Source organism: Sphaerodactylus townsendi, linkage group LG02 (assembly GCF_021028975.2).
Source record: "Sphaerodactylus townsendi isolate TG3544 linkage group LG02, MPM_Stown_v2.3, whole genome shotgun sequence".
In the NCBI taxonomy this organism is placed as follows: Eukaryota; Metazoa; Chordata; class Lepidosauria; order Squamata; family Sphaerodactylidae; genus Sphaerodactylus; species Sphaerodactylus townsendi.
Genome location: NC_059426.1, coordinates 167,509,128 through 167,517,765, shown reverse-complemented (window position 1 = coordinate 167,517,765; position 8,638 = coordinate 167,509,128).

The window sequence follows — 8,638 nt, the reverse complement described above, 5'->3', positions numbered from 1 at the left end:
TAACATGCCTCGGGGATGCGCATGGGAGAACGTGATCAGACACAGAGGCAAGCCTGAGAAAATGGCGTTCCATTGCTGGTTTGCTCATCCCAGAATCTTAGGGACCCTTAAAAAACTGAACTAGAAGACATAAATGGTTGACAACACTACTAACAGATGGCAAGGCTTACTACAGCTAGACAATACACTCACATCTTCCTGACTGATGATGGGACGTCTGGCAAGCGCTCCTGCCAGAAGTATTGATTGTTGCAAACATTAAATTGCATTGTGTGGTATAAAGCATTCTTTTCAAAATGTTTTCCCAGAGCTCTGGAGGATGTATCCCATTAGTCATCACAAATGCTTTAATTCTCCTGGGCTGCAAAGATCACAGAACTGTTGAGGTGGATTCTTCAGGTACCAAACGTTCCAAGTTCACGGTCCCCATGATGCCTCTGCCATAGACCGAGGCCCCTTCCGCACATGCAGAATAAGGCACTTTCAATCCACTTTCAATGCACTTTACAGCTGTGCAGAATAGCAAAATCCACTTGCAAACAATTGTGCAGTTGGATTGAAAGTGCATTATTCTGCATGTTTGGAAGGAGCCTGAGCTTCAGACCAGATCTCTTGCCTTCTCTGAATCTTTGCTGCTTTCAAACCATGTTAGCTTTATCGTGTGTGTGTGTTTTAGGCGGCTTTAATTGATCCTGTTTTGTTAAATAAACAATGGTATGTTATATAGGAGCTCTGTGGCACAGAGTGGTAAGCTATGGTACTGCAGTTGAAGCTCTGCTCACAACCTGAGTTTAATCCTGATGGAAGTTGGTTTCTGGTGCCGGCTCAAGGTTGACTCAGCCTTCCGTTCTTCAACAGTCAGTAAAATGAGTACCCAACTTGCTGGGGGTAAAATGTAGACGACTGGAGAAAGTAATGGCAAAGCATCGCAACACAGTTAGCCTAGTAAATGTTGGGATGTGATTTCACCCCTTAGTCAGTAAAGGTATCGTGCTTGCCCAGGGAACTACCTTTACCTATATTGTTATGCTTATTTATTGTGTAGTGCGGTTTGACTTGGGCACCTCTCTGAATATGCTGAGAACCAGCATGGTATAGTGGTTAAGAGCAGGTGGATTCTAATCTGGAGAACTGGGTTTGATTCCATACTCCTCCACCTGAGTGGCTGAGGCTTATGCCCCCTCTCAATTGGTGCTCCCTTGAGAAGGCCTGCTTTTAGCGGAAGATGACCTCACAATCCTAGGAGAAGTTACAAGCAGTAGCAGGTCTGAAGAAGGTATCCTGAGAATTCTGCCACAAACACACCATATTCGAAGGCAGCGATCAGCTATGAGCCAGTCGCTCAAGTCTGCTTGGTTTGTGCCATGCAGCCATGAATGCTTATTACACAGTCGGGATTTTCCCAAAACTGCACACATGCAAAAGTGCTGCTAAATTTAAAAAATCCGAACAGGGTCCCCAATGGAGCCTGCCAACACCCCACCCACACCCCCAGCAAAGATCTGTCTTTGAAGACCATTTGGAAGCAGAAGGTGGCAGGAAGGTTGCTAACTGATGGACCTGCAAGGGAGTGTGGCTCGACATTCTTATAAGAATCACACTGACTGCTGATTTGTTTCTGAGGACACTTCAAAGTCCTGGCACTTACCTGTAAAGCCCTAAATGATCTTGGAAGAGGGCAGAGTTACCTTAAGGATCTTCTCCACCACAAAAAACTTGTCTGAACATAAATATCTGCCTCAGAGACCCTTACCTTAATACCTTAAATAGCGGGCACAAACTTAATTAAATATCAGAAAACATTTTAGTTCCTGGGCTCTTGATCATTATTTTGTGCTATGGTACTTAACTAGTGCTGATTTGTTTACAAATGTTATAATGAATCTGGTAGCTCCATTTGCAGTTAACACTAAATTGGCATCCATCCATCCATCCATCCATCCATCCATCCATCCATCCATCCATCCATCCATCCATCCATCCATCCATCCATCCATCCATCCATCCATCCATCCATCCATCCATCCATCCATCCATCCATCCATCCATCCATCCATCCATCCATCCATCCATCCATCCATCCATCCATCCATCCATCCATCCATCCATCCATCCATCCATCCATCCATCCATCCATCCATCTATCTATCTATCTATCTATCTATCTATTAGTATTACAGCTGCTTTTTTAGTATCACATCTGCTGAGAGCTGGTCTGGTGAAGAGTTTAAAAGTGGCAGCCTCTAATCTGGAGAACTGGGTTCGATTTCTCCACTCGTCCACGTGAGCGAGGGAGTCAGATCTGGTGAACCCGGTTTGTTTCCCTATTCTTTCACATGGAGCCTGCTGGGTGAACTTGGGCTAGTCACAGTTCTCTCAGAACTCTCTCAGCCCCACCTATTTCCCAAGGTCTCTGTTGTGGGGAAGGGAAGGTGATTGTAAGTCGCTTTGAGCCTTCTTAAAAGGTAGAGAAAAGTGGAGAATCAAAACCAACTCTTCTTCTTTTTAGTACATTTTTATCTGATTGTTGATGTGATTTGTTTATCCTGCACACTGCTTTGTCAGCCTTTGGCTGGAAGTGGGTGTAGAAATAATTTCAATGAATAGATGCTTGTCTCATGGCTGGTAGTATCTGCTGTGACTAAGATACTCCAGGACCTAGGAGAGCTCCCAGTGAAAGTGACCCCAGGAAGTACACAGCCCTGCTGAGCCTTTACAATCCAGTCAGGCCCTGATGCCTGACAAAGCCCCGCCTCTCAAAGGGAGTGGCCAGAGATTGTGGGGACGGCTTGGAGAGGAGGCCCACAGAACCATGAAACAATATCAGATTGTTCCTTCCACCTTCTTCACCTGGGACCTTTGGAAAGCACACTGCCTCATATTACAGGTGATCAATATGGATTCTTGCCTCAAAAGTCTGCATTTTTGGAGTCAGGATCTAACCACTTGTCCTCATCCTCTGAGAAGTCTGGGCAGAGTTTTTCCAATCTAAGCTTGCCAGATTTGGGCTATGGCAGATCCCCTGGGTAAATGATTCTGGTTCATGGTTACTTTGGTTACTATTGGAGTGAGATGGGCCACCATCATTTCCTGTTCTATAGCAGAAGAGCTGTCAGACACATGAAACTAACTTATAATGGACCAGACCATCAAGGTTAATGTTGGCTACTCAGATTGGTCTCAGGGGGAGGTCCTTCGCATCACCTGCTAAGAGGTCCTTTGTAACTAGAAGTGCCTGGGATTGAATCTGAGACCTTCTGCGAGGAGGAGGAGGAGGAGGAGGAGGAGGAGGAGGAGGAGGAGGAGGAGGAAGAACATAAGAACATAAGAACTAGCCTGCTGGATCAGACCAGAGTCCATCTAGTCCAGCATTCTGCTACTCGCAGTGGCCCACCAGGTGCCTTTGGGAGCTCACATGCAGGATGTGAAAGCAATGGCCTTCTGCTGCTGCTGCTCCTGAGCACCTGGTCTGCTAAGGCATTTGCAATCTGAGATCAAGGAGGATCAAGATTGGTAGCCATAGATTGACTTCTCCTCCATAAATCTGTCCAAGCCCTTTTTAAAGCTATCCAGGTTAGTGGCCATCACCACCTCCTGTGGCAGCATATTCCAAACACCAATCACACATTGCGTGAAGAAGTGTTTCCTTTTATTAGTTCTAATTCTTCCCCCCAGCATTTTCAATGAATGCCCCCTGGTTCTGGTATTGTGAGAAAGAGAGAAAAATGTCTCTCTGTCAACATTTTCTACCCCATGCATAATTTTATAGACTTCAATCATATCCCCCCTCAGGCGCCTCCGGTCCAAAGTAAAGAGAGTCCCAAACGCTGCAGCCTCTCCTCATAAGGAAGGTGCTCCAGTCCTTCAAATCATCCTCGTTGCCCTTCTCTGCGCTTTTCCTATCTCTTCAATATCCTTTTTTGAGATGTATGGCTACCAGAACTGAACACAATAGTACTCCAAGAATGCTTGGTCAGCACCACACTTTATAGAAGGGCATGACAATCCTTGCAGTTTTATTATCGCTTTCGCACCTAATTATCCCCAGCATAGAGTTTGCCTTTTTCACAGCTGCCCATGCATTGAGTTGACATTCCCATGGAACTATCAACTAAGACGCTAAATCCCTTTCCTGGTCTGTGACTGATAGCACTGACCCCTGTAGCAGTATGTGAAGTTTGGATGTTTTGCCCCTATGTGCATCACTTTACATTTAGCTACATTGAACTGCAAGAAGGAGAAGGAGAAGGAGAAGGAGGAGGAGGAGGAGGAGGAGGAGGAGGAGAAGAGGAGGAGGAGGAGGAGGAGGAGGAGGAAGAGAGGAGGAGGAAAGGAGGAGGGGGAGAAGAAGAAGAAGAAGAAGAAGAAGAAGAAGAAGAAGAAGAAGAAGAAGAAGAAGAAGAAGAAGAAGAAGAAGAAGAAGAAGAAGAAGAAGAAGAAGAAGAAGAAGAAGAAGAAGAAAAGAGGTGGAGTTTGGATTTATACACCTTGCCCAAAGGGGCTTACAATTGCCTTCCCTTCGCCTCCTCACAACAGACACTTTTGGAGGTTGGTGGAACTGAGAGAGTTCAGAGAGAACTTTGATTGACCCAAGGTCACCCAGCAGGCTTCAAGTCCCTTTACTGTGAGACCTATGCTTCAGTGCCAACAGGAAGAGCTCCCTGCTCTCCTCTAAGTGACAGCCTTCCATATACTTAAAAAGAGCAATAATGTTCCCCCTCCCAACCTCTTCTTCTCCATACTCAACAGTTCCAAGTCCCTCAGTGAGTCTCCCACTCTTAACCACTACACTACGTTGGCTCTCAATGTGATGTTAAGTTGGCTCTGACTGGAGCCAAGGAGGTCTCAAGTCAAGAAAGAAGCAGAGGTAGTTTACTATTGCCTTTCTCTGCAGAGTTTTCCTTGGTGTTTTCCCACCCAAGTAGAAGAAGAGAGGACTTTGGATTTATACCCTACCTTTCTCTCCTGTAAGGAGTCTCAAAGTGGTTTACAAACTTCTTCCCCACCTCTCCGCACAGCACACACCTTGTGAGGTCAGCGGGGCTGAGAGAGTTCTGGGAGATCTGTGACTAGCCCAAGGTCATCAAGTTGACTTCATGTGGAGGAGCAGGGAAACAAACCAGGTTCACCAGATTCATGTGGAGGAGTGGGGAATCCCAGATCTCCAGATTAGAGTTCACTGCTCTTAACCACTATGCTACATTGAGTCGGTTTAGCCTCCATGATCTGAGATCGGACTACACCAAAGGTGTCAAACTTGCGGCCCTCCAGATGTTCATGGACTACAGTTCCCAGCATCCCCTGCCAGCATCATGCTGGCAGGGAATGATGGGAACTGTAGTCCATGAACATCTGGAGGGCCGCAAGTTTGACACCTGTGGACTACACTATAGCATTCCACATCCTTTTGTAGAATATTAATGGGGTGTTTACCAGACAATCACTATGCCATGAAAAGCTTCGACTCCCCTTTTCCACACGTTAAAGCCCTATCAATTGGAGATGTTGGGGGCTGAACTTGCGACCTTCAGCATACAAAGCAGATGCTTTGCCATTTAGCCATGACCCTTTCCCTTGGCCCTGACTGAACACAAAAGCATTCTTAAAACACAACATGTGCAGCAGCACCAATTGGACCGACCTAACTAGAGAAACACCCTTCAAAGACCACTGCCTTCCGTTGACTCAGAAGAGTGTACAGCCCCTTTCCGCACATGCAGAATAATGTACTTTCAGTCCTCTTTCCCGACAGTTTGCAAGTGAAATTGGCTATTCTGCACAGCTGCAGAGTGCCTTGAAAGTGGATCGAAAGTGCATTATTCTGCATGTGCGGAAGTGCTCCCAGATGGCACCACAAGATTCTCAGCGGTGCAAAGCTGCTTGAATTTCAACCCAACCACTGCTCCAAACAAGCGAAAATATCTGAAAAACGATGAACCACAATTCACATCAGCCCCAGATCAGTTAAGAACCAGACCCTCGAGAAAGAGTTAATGTCCAGTTTTCTTCCTGGTGAAAGGAACAAGCTGGTGGGGGGTGGGGGTGGGAGTGGGGTGGGGGGGAGCAGGAGCCTTCTGTTTAAAATTATAGCTGTAAGCAAAGGGTCCACCGAGCAGACCATATTAGGCAAAGCGCAATCTTTTCTTGTAAAAAGTGGGCTGAAAAGTCGCTCTTCTGTCCCCCACCTCACCCCCCACCTTTGCAGTCTGTCCACTTGTTTTCATTAGTCGAGATATACAAGAGACTATGTCAGAGAAGCCGGGGCTGCCCGCTTGGGAGAGAGGCCCGCAGGCGGCTGATTTGCAAGGTGGCTCAGTAGATTGCCTGAGCAGTGAAACACCCCCTGCGCTGATTTCGTTCATATCCCATGTAAAACAAGCACACCATTTTCCACCTTTAGCTTCAGCTTGCTCAGAGGGGCAGTTGCAAAACCACATTTAAAACAGATAATTTTTTTTTAAAGTCCTGCAAAACTGTCAGAGATGATTCGGTGACCATCTCTTTGCCAACGCCTTCCATCTTCACAACGCCAGCAATCAACAGTATGGAGAGAAGAGGGAACAGGGGCAAGGTCCCTGTCGAAGAGGAACACCTGATTTGGGCATGGGACTTCCCAGGTGACACATCTGAAGCGGCCTTACCCTTCATGCTGAAGAGGGAGCAAGCTTTTTTTCCTGCAGCTCCAGAGACCAGGCCAAGGAGTAATAGCTTCAAAACGCAGGATCCTGAGAAGGTTTCTCACGCATCCCTTCAGGCCGAGTCACTGTCGTGCAGGAGGCTACGGCACTTGCAGGATCCACCGGAATTGCGGAGTCCCCATCTAGTCCAGCACTCTGCTACTAGCGTGGCCTGGAACGCCACCAGGTTGTTAATGAGTTTTTCTGGGTGTAGGGAGCAGTTTTCATTTCATTTTCACAAAACTGGCAGGTGCATGGAACAAATGGTCATTTCAAAGGCATCACATGTTTTAAAGGCGCGAAAAGCGTCTGCCTGAAGTCTCAAAAGGTTTACTATCAGAAGTTAATACGCGGCCTCCTCCACCAGGTATTTTATTATTTATTGATTTATTAAGAACATAAGAATATAAGAACTAGCCTGCTGGATCAGACCAGAGTCCATCTAGTCCAGCACTCTGCTACTCGCAGTGGCCCACCAGGTGCCACCAGGTGTTGTGGGTTTTCTGGGTGTGAGGGCAGTTTTCAATTCATTTTCTAAAACTGTAGGTGCATGCGTTTCAAATGGTCATTTTAAAAGGCATCATGTTTTAAAAGGCAGCATCTGCCTGAAGTCTCAAAGGTTTACTATCAGAGTTGTACATGACCTCCCTCCCTGGTATTTATTATTTATTGATTTATTAAGAACATAAGAAGATAAGAACTAGCCTGCTGGATCAGACCAGAGTCCATCTAGTCCAGCACTCTGCTACTCGCAGTGGCCCACCAGGTGCCACCAGGTGTTGTGGGTTTTCTGGGTGTGAGGGCAGTTTTCAATTCATTTTCTAAAACTGTAGGTGCATGCGTTTCAAATGGTCATTTTAAAAGGCATTATGTTTTAAAAGGCAGCATCTGCCTGAAGTCTCAAAGGTTTACTATCAGAGTTGTACATGACCTCCCTCCCTGGTATTTATTATTTATTGATTTATTAAGAACATAAGAACATAAGAACTAGCCTGCTGAATCAGACCAGAGTCCATCTAGTCCAGCACTCTGCTACTCGCAGTGGCCCACTAGGTGCCTTTGGGAGCTCACGTGCAGGAGGTGAAAGCAATGGCCTTCTGCTGCTGCTGCTCCTGAGCACCTGGTCTGCTAAGGCATTTGCAATCTGAGATCAAGGAGGATCAAGATTGAGTACAACCATGGAAGTCGAGACTTCTCCTCCGTTGAGAATCTGTCCAAGCCTCCTTTTTAAAGCTATCCAGGTTAGTATTGGCCATCACCACCTCCTGTGGCAGCATATTCCAAACACCAATCACACGTTGCGTGAAGAAGTGTTTCCTTTTATTAGTCCTAATTCTTCCCCCCAGCATTTTCAATGGATGCCCCCTGGTTCTGGTATTGTGAGAAAGAGAGAAAAATTTCTCTCTGTCAACATTTTCTACCCCATGCATACATTTATAAAGACTTCCAATCATTATCACACCTCTCAGGCGTCTCTCTCCCTTCCAAACTAAAAAAAAAAAAAGAGTCCCAAACGCTGCAGCCTCTCCTCATAAGGAAGGTGCTCCAGGCCCTCAATCATCCTCGTTGCCCTTCTCTGCACTTTTTCTATCTCTTCAATATCCTTTTTGAGATGTGGCGACCAGAACTGAACACAGTACTCCAAGTGCGGTCGCACCACTGCTTTATATAAGGGCATGACAATCTTTGCAGTTTTATTATTTATTTATTTATTATTTATATTTGTATACCGCCCTTCCCAAAGGCTCAGGAATTTTATCAATTCCTTTCCTAATTATCCCCAGCATAGAGTTTGCCTTTTTCACAGCTGCTATGCACTGAGTTGACATTCCCATGGAACTATCAACCATATCTGCCTCCACCGTGGTGTAGTGATTAAGAGCACGTGGATTCTAATCTGGAGAACCTGGTTTGATTCCCCACTCCTCCACCTGAGTGGCGGAGGCTTATCAGGTGAACAG